We start from the raw sequence: 13,330 nt of genomic DNA, 5'->3' as shown, positions 1-13,330 counted from the left end.
GCGGAAGTGCTAGCGGACTTTTTTCTTGGAGATTTAAAGATCCAAAATATCGGGAATTATCGCGTTTGCTCGCTGCATTTCATCAAAAGTGGCATTATTGACTTTTTATCTTTATTCATTTGTTATATGAAAAGTATTAAAAGTTAGAAATCCGTCAGTAAAATTGCAAAACCGCCCATGGTTCTCGGGTGGGTTTTAACATGCAAAATGAAAACGCTTCTGAAGCTCCATTTACCATTTAAATAATCGTAAACTCTCAATGCGTTTGGAAATCAATTTTGCTGAGATGCAAGTTTACGATTATTTAAATGGTAAATGGAGCTTCAGAAGCATTTTCATTTTGCATGTTAAAACCCACCTGAGAACCATGGGCGATTTTGCAATTTTACTGATGGATTTCTAACTTTTAAAACTTTTCATATAACAAATGAATAAAGATAAAAAAGTCAATAATGCCACTTTTGATGAAATGCAGCGAGCAAACGCGATAATTCCCGATATTTTGGATCTTTAAATCTCCAAGAAAAAAGTCCGCTAGCACTTCCGCCTTGTTTACACCTTCAGCTCGCTCTTGTATTTACCTTAGTTTCTATCTTTTTTTTGGACTGTAAATTTAGGTAGCTGTGCCTCACGGTCACCCCGACCGGCTCCGTAAATTGCAGCTCAAAACCTGGCCGTTTTCGATGTTTTTAACGGGTGTGAAAGTGCGTGTTTTCCCATCCACTAACATGTACCGGAAGTGACGCTTGTCCCCCAGTTAAAATTTTCGGTCACGTGAGTGGGGATTTACGCTCCAGTGACCTTTCGTGAAATCACCCTATACACACACATAAATAAGCATGTAAAGTGCAATCGGCTATTATTCAGGTTTTTGTTTGAGTTGAGTTTAATCGTCTGATGGCTGTGGGGAAGTAGCTGTTCCTGAACCTGGATGTTGCAGTTTTCAGGCTCCTGTACCTTGTACCTGAAGACATCGGAGAGATGAGTGTGTGGCCAGGATGGTGTGGGTCTTTCATGATGCTGGCAGCCTTTTTGAGGCAGCGACTGTGGTAGATCCCCTCGATGGTAGGGAGGGTAGAGCCGATGGACTGGGCAGTGTTTACAACATTTTGTAGTCTTTCCCGCTCCTTTGCGCTCAAGTTGCCGAACCAAGCCACGATGCAACCAGTCAGCATGCTTTCTACTGTGCACCTGTAGAAGTTCGAGAGTCCTCCTTGACATACCGACTCTCCGTAATCTTCTCAGGAAGTAGAGGTGCTGATTTGCTTCCTTTATCATTTCATCAGTGTTCTGGAGAGATCTTCGGAAATATGCACGCCCAGGAATTTGAAGCTCTTGACCCTCTCCATCATCGACCCGTTGATATAAACAGGATTGGGGGTCCCTATCCTACCTCTTCCAAAGTCCACAATCAGTTCCTTGGTTTTGCTGGTGTTGAGAGTCAGGTTATTGTGCTGGCACCATTTGGTCAATCGGTCGATCTCACTTCTATACTCTGACTCGTCTCCATCGCTGATACCTCCCACAACAGTGGTGTCGTCGGCGAACTTGATGATGGAGTTTGCACTATGACCGGCTACGCAGTCATGAGTATAGAGTGAGTACAGCAGGGGGCTGAGCACGCAGCCTTGAGGTGCTCCCGTGCTGATTGTTATTGAGGCTGACACATTTCCACCAATATGAACAGACTGTGGTCTGTGAATGAGGAAGTCGAGGATCCAATTGCAGAGGGATGCGCAGAGACCCAGTTCTGAGAGCTTGGTAATCAGCTTGGAGGGGCTGATTGTATTAAATGCCAAGCTGTAGTCAATGAATAACAGCCTGACATATGAGTTTTTGTTGTCCAAGTGGTCCAGAGCGGAGTGGAGAGCCAGCAAGATCGCATCCACCGTTGATCTGTTGTGGCGGTAAGCGAACTGCAGTGGGTCCAGGTTTTTGTCGAGGTAGGAGTTGATTTGCGCCATGATCAGCCTCTCAAAGCACTTCATCACCACAGACGTTAGTGCCACTGGTCGATAGTCATTGAGGCACGTCACCTTACTCTTCTTGGGCACCGGTAAAATTGATGCCCTTTTAAAGCAGGTGGGAACCTCAGACCTCATAAGTGAGAGGTTGAAAATGTGTGTAAAAACTCCAGCCAGTTGGTCCGCACAGGATTTTAGAACACGACCGGGTATACCATCAGGTCCAGGCGCTTTCCGAGGGTTCACCCCTCTGAAGGATTTTCTGATGTGGACCTCTGTGACTGACAGAAATACCATCACGGTGAATGGGGGCTCGGGAAGGCATGTCAGTATTCTCCCTATCAAAGTGTGCGTAGAACGCATTGAGCTCATCAGGGAGTGATGCTTCGCTGACATTTGAGCTGCCTCCTGATTGCGCCTTGTAGGAAGTGATGTCATTCAAACCCTGCCACAGTTGCTGAACATCCGTCTCATCCTCCAGCTTGGAGCAAAAGTCCCTTTGGCCTTTTTGATGGCCTTACCAAGGTCATATCTGGACTTCTTGTAGACCTTTGTATCTTCGCATATGAATGCCCGGTGTCTGGTCTTCAGAAGAATGTGGATCTCATAGTTCATCCAAGGCTTCTGATTGAGAAACACTTGGAAGGTTTTTGTTGGGATGCAGTCCTCCACAAAAACCTTCCAAGTGTTTCTCAATCAGAAGGGGTAACTTTATGAAGGGCAAATCCCAATGGCAAAGAGAGACATTAGCTTGGATGCTGTAGAACTGGTATGGGTAGAACTGCGAAATAGCCAAGGGCAGAAAACGCTTGTTTGAGTTGTGTACAGACCACCAAGCAGCTGTAGTGAGGTTGGGGTATGGGGGTAGCATCAAGCAGGAAATTAGGGATGTGTGTAACAAAGGTACAGCAGTTATCATGGGTGGCTTTAATCTACATATATATTGGGCCAACCAAATTGGTAACAGTGCGGAGGAGGAGGAGGATTTCCTGAAATGTATACGGGATGGGTTTTTAAACCAATATGTAGAGGAACCGACTAGAGGGCAGGCCATCCTAGACTGGGTATTGGGTAATGAAGAAGGATTAGTTAGCGATCTTGTTGTGCAAGGCCCCTTGGGCAACAATGACCATAATATAGTGGAATTCTGCATTAGGATGGAGAGTGACATGGTTAATTCAGAGGCTAGGGTCCTGAACTTGAAGAAAGGAGACTTTGAAGGTATGAGACGGGAATTGGCTATAACCGTCTGGGAAATTATACTTAAAGGGTTGACAGTGGAGATGCTATGGCAAAGATTTAAAGACCACATGGATAAATTTTTTGCAAAGAAAAACTGGGAAGATGGCTCAACCGTGGCTGACGAGGGAAGTCAAGGATAGTGTTAAATCCAAGGAAGAGGTATATAAATTGGCTAGAAGAAGCGGCAAACCACTGGGAGAAATTTAGAACTCAGAGGAGGACAAAGGCGTTAATTATAACCATATAACAATTACAGCACGGAAACAGGCCATCTCGGCCCTTCTAATCCGTGCCGAACACTTACTCTCACCTAGTCCCATCTACCTGCACTCAGACCATAACCCTCCATTCCTTTCCCGTCCATATAACTATCCAATTTATTTTTAAATGATAAAATCGAACCTGCCTCCACCACTTCCACTGGAAGCTCATTCCACACAGCTACCACTCTCTGAGTAAAGAAGTTCCCCCTCATGTTACCCCTAAACTTCTGTCCCTTAATTCTCAATTCATGTCCTCTTGTTTGAATCTTCCCTACTCTCAATGGAAAAAGCTTATCCACGTCAACTCTGTCTATCCCTCTCATCATTTTAAAGACCTCTATCAAGTCCCCCCTTAACCTTCTGCGCTCCAAAGAATAAAGACCTAACTTGTTCAACCTTTCTCTGTAACTTAGGTGCTGAAACCCTGGCAACATTCTAGTAAATTTCCTCTGTACTCTCTCTAATTTGTTGACATCTTTCCTATAATTTGGCGACCAGAATTATACACCATATTCCAGAATTGGCCTCACCAATGCCTTGTACAATTTTAACATTATATCCCAACTTCTATAATCAATGCTCTGATTTATAAAGGCCAGCAGACCAAAAACTTTCTTTACCACCCTATCTACATGAGATTCCACCTTCAGGGAATGATGTACAGTTATTGCTGGATCCCTCTGTTCAACAGCATTCCTCAATTCGCTACCATTCACCATGTACGTCATATTTTGATTTGTCCTGCCAAGATGTAGCACGTCACACTTATCAGCATTAAACTCCATCTGCCATCTTTCAGCCCACTCTTCCAAATGGCCTAAATCTCTCTGTAGACTTTGAAAATCTACTTCATTATCCACAACATCACCTATCTTAGTATCATCTGCATACTTACTAATCCAATTTACCACACCATCATCCAGATCATTGATGTATATGACAAACAACAGTGGACCCAACACAGATCCCTGAGGCACCCCACTAGTCACCGGCCTCCAACCTGACAAACAGTTATCCACCATTACTCTCTGGTATCTCCCATTCAGCCACAGTTGAATCCATCTTGCTACTCCACTATTAATACCCAACAATTGAACCTTCTTAACCAACCTTCCATGTGGAACCTTGTCAAAGGCCTTATTGAAGTCCATATAGACAACATCCACCATATAGAAATCATCAATTTCCCTAGTAACCTCTTCAAATAATTCAAGAAAATTAGTCAAACATGACCTTCCAGGCATAAATCCATGTTGACTGTTCCTAATCAGACCCTGTTTATCCAGATGATTATATATATTATCTCTAAGTATCCTTTCCATTAATTTGCCCACCACTGACATCAAACTAACAGGTCTATAATTGCTAGGTTTACTCTTAGAACCCTTTTTAAACAATGGAACAACATGCGCAGTATGCCAATCCTCCAGCACCATTCCCGTTTCTAATGACATTTGAAATATTTCTGTCATAGCCCCTGCTATTTCTACACTAACTTCCCTGAATGTCTGAGGGAATATCCTGTCAGGACCTGGAGACTTATCCACATTTATATTTTTCAAAAGTGTCAGTACTTCCTCTTCTTTCATCCTCATAGTTTCCATAGCTACCCTACTTGTTTCCCTTACCTCACATAATTCAATATCCTTCTCCTTGGTGAATACCGAAGAAAAGAAATTGTTCAATATCTCCACCATCTCTTTTGGCTCTGCAGATAGCTGTCCACGCTGACTCTCTAATGGACCAATTTTATCCCTCGTTATCCTTTTGCTATTAATATAGCTGTAGAAACCCTTTGGATTTACTTTCACCTTATTTGCCAAAGCAACCTCATATCTTCTTTTAGCTTTTCTAATTTCTTTCTTAAGATTCTTTTTACATTCCTTATACTCCTCAAGCACCTCATTTACTCCATGCTGCCCATAATTATTGTAGATCTCTCTCTTTTTCCGAACCAAGTGTCCAATTTCCCTCGAAAACCATGGCTTTTTCCAATTATTACTATTTCCCTTCAACCAAACAGGGACATAAAGATTCTGTACTCTTAAAATTTCACCTTCAAATGTCCTCCATTTCTCTACTACCTTCCCATAAAACAAAATGCCCCCAATTCACTCCTTATAAATCCTTTCACATCTCCTCAAAGTTAGCCTTTCTCCAATCAAAAATCTCAACCCTAGGTCCAGTTCTGACCCTCTCCATAATTACATTGAAATTGTATTGTGATCACTGGACCCGAAGTGCTCCTCAACACATACCTCCGTCAACTGACCTGTCTCATTTCCTAACAGGAGGTCCAGCACTGCCCCTTCTCTAGTAGGTACCTCCATGTATTGCTGCAAAAAACTATCCTGCACACATTTTACAAACTCCAAACTATCCAGCCCGTTTACAGAATGTGTTTCCCAGTCTATGTGTGGAAAATTCAAATCTCCCACAATCACCACCTTGTGCTTACTACTAATATCTGCTATCTCCTTACATATTTGCTCTTCCAATTCTCGCTCCCCATTAGGCGGTCTATAATACACCCCTATAAGTGTTGCTACACCTTTCCCATTTCTCAGTTCCACCCAAAATAGCCACCCTAGACGAGCCCTCTAATCTATCCTGCCAAAGCACTGCTGTAATATCTTCCCTGACAAGCAATGCAACACCTCCACCTCTTGCCCCTCCAATTCTATCACACCTGAAGCAACGATATCCGGGAATATTTAGTTTGCAATCACAGCCCTCCTGCAACCATGTTTCACTGATCGCCGCAACATCATACTTCCAGGTGTCAATCCAGGCTCTAAGCTCATTCACCTTTCTTACAATGCTCCTAGCATTAAAATATACACATTTAAGAAACCCACCACCTCTTATTCTCTGTTTATTATCTTTTTTTTCTTTCTCCCCTACATGTTGGGTCTGAGTGCTTCCCTTCTCTGCCTCCTGTCTCACACACTGACTACTAGCTTTCTCTATTTGAGTCCCTCCCCTCATCCGTTCTAGTTTAAAGTCTCCCCAGTAGCCTTTGCAAATCTCCCCGCCAGGATATTGGATTACTGTAAGAGGGGGAAAAAAGAGCATGAAAGAAAGCTTGCGGGGAATATAAAAACTGACTGTAAAATTTTCTTTAGGTATGTAAAACAGGAAAAGAGTAGTGAAGACGAATGTAGGTCCCTTACAATCAGAGACAGGTGAATTTATAATGGAAAACAAGGAAATGACAGAACAGTTAAACGAGTACTTTGGTTCTGTCGGTTCACTAAGGAAGACACAATCTCCCGGAAATACTAGGGGACCGAGGATCTCGTGGGAGGGAGGAAATGAAGGGAATTCACATTAGTCAGAAAATGGTGCTAGGTAAACTGTTGGGACTGAAGGCAGATAAATCCCCAGGGCCTGATGGGCTGCATCCCCGAGTACTCAAGGAGATGGGCCTAGAAATCGTGGATGCATTGGTGATCATTTTCCAATGTTCTCACGATTCTGGATCAGTTCCTGTGGACTGGAGGGTAGCCAATGTAACTCCACTTTTTAAGAAAGGAGGGAGAGAGAAAACGGGGAATTATAGACCAGTTAGCCTTACATCGGTAATGCGGAAGATGCTGGAGTCGATTTATTAAAGATGTGATAGCAGCGCATTTGGAAAGAAGTGACAGGATCATAGAAACATAGAAAATAGGTGCAGGAGTAGGCCATTCGGCCCTTCGAGCCTGCACCGCCATTCAATATGATCATGGCTGATCATCCAACTCAGTATCCCGTACCTGCCTTCTCTCCATACCCTCTGATCCCCTTAGCCACAAGGGCCACATCTAACTCCCTCTTAAATATAGCCAATGAACTGGCCTCGACTACCCTCTGTGGCAGAGAGTTCCAGAGATTCACCACTCTCTGTGTGAAAAAAGTTCCTCATCTCGGTTTTAAAGGATTTCCCCCTTATCCTTAAGCTGTGACCCCTTGTCCTGGACTTCCCCAACATCGGGAGCAATCTTCCTGCATCCAGCCTGTCCAACCCCTTAAGAATGTTATAAGTTTCTATAAGATCCCCTCTCAATCTCCTAAATTCTAGAGAGTATAAACCAAGTCTATCCAGTCTTTCTTCATAAGACAGTCCTGACATCCCAGGAATCAGTCTGGTGAACCTTCTCTGCACTCCCTCTAGGGCAATAATGTCCTTCCTCAGATTTGGAGACCAAAACTGTACGCAATACTCCAGGTGTGGTCTCACCAAGACCCTGTACAACTGCAGTAGAACCTCCCTGCTCCTATACTCAAATCCTTTTGCTATGAAAGCTAACATACCATTCGCTTTCTTCACTGCCTGCTGCACCTGCATGCCTACTTTCAATGACTGGTGTACCATGACACCCAGGTCTCGCTGCATCTCCCCTTTTCCTAGTCGGTCAAACTCAGCATGGATTTAAGAAGGGGAAATCACGCTCGACTAATCTTCTGGAATTTTCTGAGGATGTAACAAGTAGAATGGATAAGGGAGAGCCAGTGGATGTGCTGTATCGACTTTCAAAGATCGAGGTCCCACACAAGAGATTAGTGTGCAAAATTAGAGCACATGGCATTGGGGGTAGGGTATTTACATGGATAGAGAACTGGTTGGCAGAAAGGAAGTAAAGAGTAGGAATTAAAGAGTCCTTTTCAGAATGGCACACAGTGACTAGGGGGGTACCGCAAGGCTCAGTACTTGTTATTTACAATCTACAGTGCCCTCCAGCATGTTTGGGACAAAGTCCCATCATTTATTTATTTGCCTCTGTACTCCACAATTTGAGATTTGTAATAGAAAAAAATCACATGTGGTTAAAGTCACATTGTTAGATTTTATTAAAGACCATTTTTATACATTTTGGTTTCACCGTGTAGAAATTACAGCTGTGTTTATACATAGTCCCCCATTTCAGGACACCATAATGTTTGGGACACATGGCTTCACAGGTGTTTGTAATTGCTCAGGTGTGTTTAATTGACTCCTTAATGCAGGTATAAGAGAGCTCTCAGCACCTAGTCTTTCCTCCAGTCTTGCCATCACCTTTGGAAACTTTTATTGCTGACTAGACTAAATGGGACCCGTTGGGTCCCAGCATCACACGGGAGGGCTGGTCACCAATGCAATATTCCACCTCTCCACCAATTCCAATATTGCTCGCCAGTGGAAAGGGGGGGGGGGCTTTCTGTTGCGCTAGTATGGGTGTTAAGGGCTGATGGTACTGGTTTCCAGAGGGCTAGTATAGACATTGTGGGCCGAATGGAGCCAACTGTTTTTATGATTTTAAAAGCCAAGCCAAGGCAAACAATTTGGCTGCAGCCACCCGACAACCAAAATTCATTTTGTGAAAAGAAACATTTTAAAAGGTGAGGCAAACAATTGGGCAGCAGCCACCCGACAACCAAACTTCATTTTGTGAACATAAACTTGTTAAAAAGGCGAGGCAACAATTGGGCTGCAGCCACCCAACAACCAAAATTCATTTTGTGAACACAAACTTGTTAAAAAGGCGAGGCAAACAATTGGGCTGCAGCCTCCTGACAACCAAAATACATTTTGTGAACCCAAACTTGTTAAAAAAAAAGGCGAGGCAAACAATTGGGCTGCAGCCACCTGACAACCAAAATTCATTTTGTGAACACAAGCTTGTTAAAAAGGCGAGGCAAACAATTGGGCTGCAGCCACCCGACAACCAAAATTCATTTTGTGAACACAAACTTGTTAAAAAGGCGAGGCAAACAATTGGGCTGCAGCCTCCTGACAACCAAAATACATTTTGTGAACCCAAACTTGTTAAAAAAAGGCGAGGCAAACAATTGGGCTGCAGCCACCTGACAACCAAAATTCATTTTGTGAACACAAGCTTGTTAAAAAGGCGAGGCAAACAATTGGGCTGCAGCCACCTGACAACCAAAATTCATTTTGTGAACACAAACTTGTTAAAAAGGCGAGGCAAACAATTGGGCTGCAGCCACCTGACAACCAAAATTCATTTTGTGAACACAAACTTTTAAAAAAGGCGAGGCAAACAATTGGGCTGCAGCCACTTTAGAGCCACATCGAGGGGACTCACCGTGGAGTAGACATGCGTTCAGTGTTATTCGCAGCTCAGAGAGACGTGACCCTGTCGCTTCCTGTGTCTGGCAGAGAATGAGTGAGGCACTACACTTCCGGGTTTTATAGTCCCTCCCCCACCCGCCAGTGGGGGCAGCAGAGAGAATGGGGAATTTTTTTTAAACATTAATATCTCTCTGATTTTTCATCAATGGGAAAAATCCTCTGGTCCCGGAAGGCGGAGGGGGGCTCTGAGCGAGGTGGCCAAAAATAACAGCCGTTGGTGGTGGCGTTCTCTCGGAAATCGCAGCACAGTGGGCCAAAAGTGGTCAAGATCAGACTTTTAGTAATATAGATTATCAACATGAGGACCAAAGTTGTGCCAATGAAAGTCAAAGAAGCCATTATGAGACAGAGAAACAAGAATAAAACTGTTAGAGACATCAGCCAAACCTTAGGCTTACCAAAATCAACTGTTTGGAACATCATTAAGAAGAAATTGCAAAGGGACTGGCAGGCCAAGGAAGATCTCCACAGCTGATGACAGAAGAATTCTCTCCATAATAAAGGAAAATCCCAAACACCTGTCTGACAGATCAGAAACACTCTTCAGGAGTCAGGTGTGGATTTGTCAATGACCACTGTCCGCAGAAGACTTCATGAACAGAAATACAGAGGCTACACTGCAAGATGCATACCACTGGTTAGCCATATAAATAGGATGGCCAGGTTACAGTTTGCCAAAAGTGCTTAAAAGAGCAACCACAGTTCTGGAAAAAGGTCGTGGGAAGATGAAACGAAGATTAACATATCAGATTGATGGCAAGAGCAAAGTATGGAGGAGAGAAGGAACTGCCTAAGATCCAAAGCATAACACCTCATCTGTGAAACATGGTGGTGGGGGTGTTATGGCCTGGGCATGTATGGCTGCTGAAGGTACTGGCTCACTTATCTTCATTGATGATACTACTGCTGATGGCAGTAGCATAATGAATTCTGAAGTGTATAGACACATTCTATCTGCTCAAGTTCAAACAAATGCCTTAAAACTCATTGGCCAGCGGTTCATTCTACAGCAAGACAATGATCCCAAACATACTGCTAAAGCAACAAAGCAGTTTTTCAAAGCTAAAAGATGGTCAATTCTTGAGTGGTCAAGTCAATCACCCTAACCCTAATTGAGCATGCCTTTTATATGCTGAAGAGAAAACTGAAGGGGACGAGCCCCCAAAACAAGCATAAACTAAAGATGGCTACAATACAGGCCTGGCAGAACATCACCAGAGAAGACACCCAGCAACTGGTGATGTCCATGAAACACAGACTTCAAGCATGCAAAGGAAATGCAACAAAATACTAAACATGACTACTTTCATTTACATGACATTGCTGTGTCCCAAACATTATGGTGTCCTGAAACTATGTATAAACACTGCTGTAATTTTTACATGGTGAAACCAAAATGTATAAAAATGGCCTTTATTAAAAATTTTAACCACATGTGATTTTTTTTTCTATTACAAATCTCAAATTGTGGAGTACAGAGGCAAATAATAAATGATGAGTCTTTGTCCCAAACATTATGGAGGGGACTGTATATTAACGATTTAGACGAGGGAATTAAATGTAACATCTCCAAGTTTGCAGATGACACAAAGTTGGGTGGCAATGTGAGCTGCGATGCGAATGCTTCGAGGCTGCAGGGTGACTTGGATAGGTTGGGTGGGTGGGCGGATGCATGGCAGATGCAGTATAATGTTGATAAATGTGAGGTTATCCACTTTGGTGGCAAGAACAAGAAGCCAGATTATTATCTGAATGGTGTCAGATTAGGAGAAGGGGAGATGCAACCTTGTACATCAGTCACTGAAAGTAAGCATGCAGGTACAGCAGGCAGTGAAGAAATCTAATGGCATGTTGGCCTTCATAGCGAGAGGATTTGAGTTTAGGAGCACGGTGGTCCTACTGCAGTTGTATACGGCCCTGGTAAGACCACACCTGGAGTATTGTGTGCAGTTTTGATCTCTTAACTTGAGGAAGGACATTCTTGCTATTGAGGGAGTGCAGCATAGGTTCACCAGGTTAATTCCCGGGATGGAGGGACTGACATATGATGAAAGAATGGGTCGGCTGGGCTTGTATTCACTGGATGAGAGGGGATCTTATAGAAACATATAAAACATTTAAGGGATTAGACAGGCTAAATGCATGAAAAATGTTCCCAATGTTGGGGGAGTCCAGAACCAGGGATCACAGTTTAAGAATAAGGGGTAGACCATTTAGAACAGAGTTGAGGAAAATCTTTTTCGCTCATAGTTCTGAATCTGTGGGATCCTCTGCCACTGAAGTCAGTGGAGGCCAATTCACTGGATGTTTTCAAAAGAGATTTAGCTCTCAGTTAATGGAATCAGGGGATATTGGGGAAAAAGCAGGAACGGGGTACTGATTTTGGATGATCAGCCATGATTATATTGAATGGCGGTGCTGGCTCGAAGGGCCGAATGGCCTACTCTTACACCTATTTTCTATGTTTCTATGTGTAAGAAGGAACTGCAGATGCTGGTTTAAACTGATAGACACAAAAAGCTGGAGTAACAGCGGGACAGGCAGCATCTCTGGAGAGAATGAATGGGTGATGTTTCGGGTCGAGACGTCTGAAGAAGGGTCTCGACCCGAAACGTGACTCATTCCTTCTTTGCAGAGATTCTGCCTGTCCCGCTGTTACTCCAGCTTTTTTGTTTCTATGTTTCTATGATGTTTTAGATTTAGTTCTGTCCAATGAGACAGGTTTGATTAATAATCTTGTTGTAAAGGGGCAGCTGGGAAAAAGTCATAAAATGAGCGACTGCCATATAAAGATTGGAAGGTATTTAGTTCAATTGGAAACTAGGGTCTGACCAAAGGAATGTGCGAATTATGAGGGCAGGTCAGTGGCGGTAGACTGGGAAATTACATGAAAGAGTTTGACAGGGAATGGAGAACCACCAGGATTTAGTTAATACATGAGATGAAGCAACAATTATTTTGTGGCACAACACGGTAGGAAAAGATGCCCAAGCGTCGGTTAAGAGTCAAGAGTATTTAATTGCCATATGTGCCAACAACATAACAATGACATTCTTCATTGCTGCAGCTTAACACAGAATAATACAATACATACTGGATAATAATCACAAATACAATAAATGTATAATCTTTCTACTAGGTAACCATAATAGTGCAAATCCGAAGGTAGTAGTGCAAGCAAAGACATATAGAAACATAGAAAATAGGTGCAGGAAGAGGCCATTCGGCCCTTCGAGCCAGCACCGCCATTCATTATGATCATGGCTGATCGTCTCCAATCAATAACACTGTCAATAGAATATTGTAGTTGCTGAGGTTAGTGTTGTGCAGATGCTGGTTTATATTAAAAAACACATAAAATGCTGGAGTAATTCTGAAGCAGCATGTGGGTCAGGCTGGCTGTCTGACTCACTGAGGTTAGCGTTGTGTCATCTTCAAGATGGTTGCCGCCTCCATTGGATGGTCGAATCATGCTTCAATATCTTATCAGAAGAAGGAAAAGTTAGAACACTGCCTGATTTGTTGGGTGTGGAATTCTGACGAAATGTGGGTGATATCTTTCCAATGCTTTCACACCTTATAATTTGGTTGAAGTGAAGGTGGGAGAGCAGGAGCAGCCAAAGCTAGGATTGGCTGGAAGTTGGTGAGTCAGAGGGAAAGTAGAAAAGCACGGGCGGGACCAGCCTAGAACACACACCTTCAAGGTCGGCAGTAGGTGGAGTGCAGGGATTTAATTGGTAAATTGG

Source organism: Amblyraja radiata, chromosome 26, assembly GCF_010909765.2.
Source record: "Amblyraja radiata isolate CabotCenter1 chromosome 26, sAmbRad1.1.pri, whole genome shotgun sequence".
Classification (NCBI taxonomy): domain Eukaryota; kingdom Metazoa; phylum Chordata; class Chondrichthyes; order Rajiformes; family Rajidae; genus Amblyraja; species Amblyraja radiata.
Note: the sequence above shows the minus strand (reverse complement) of the source record.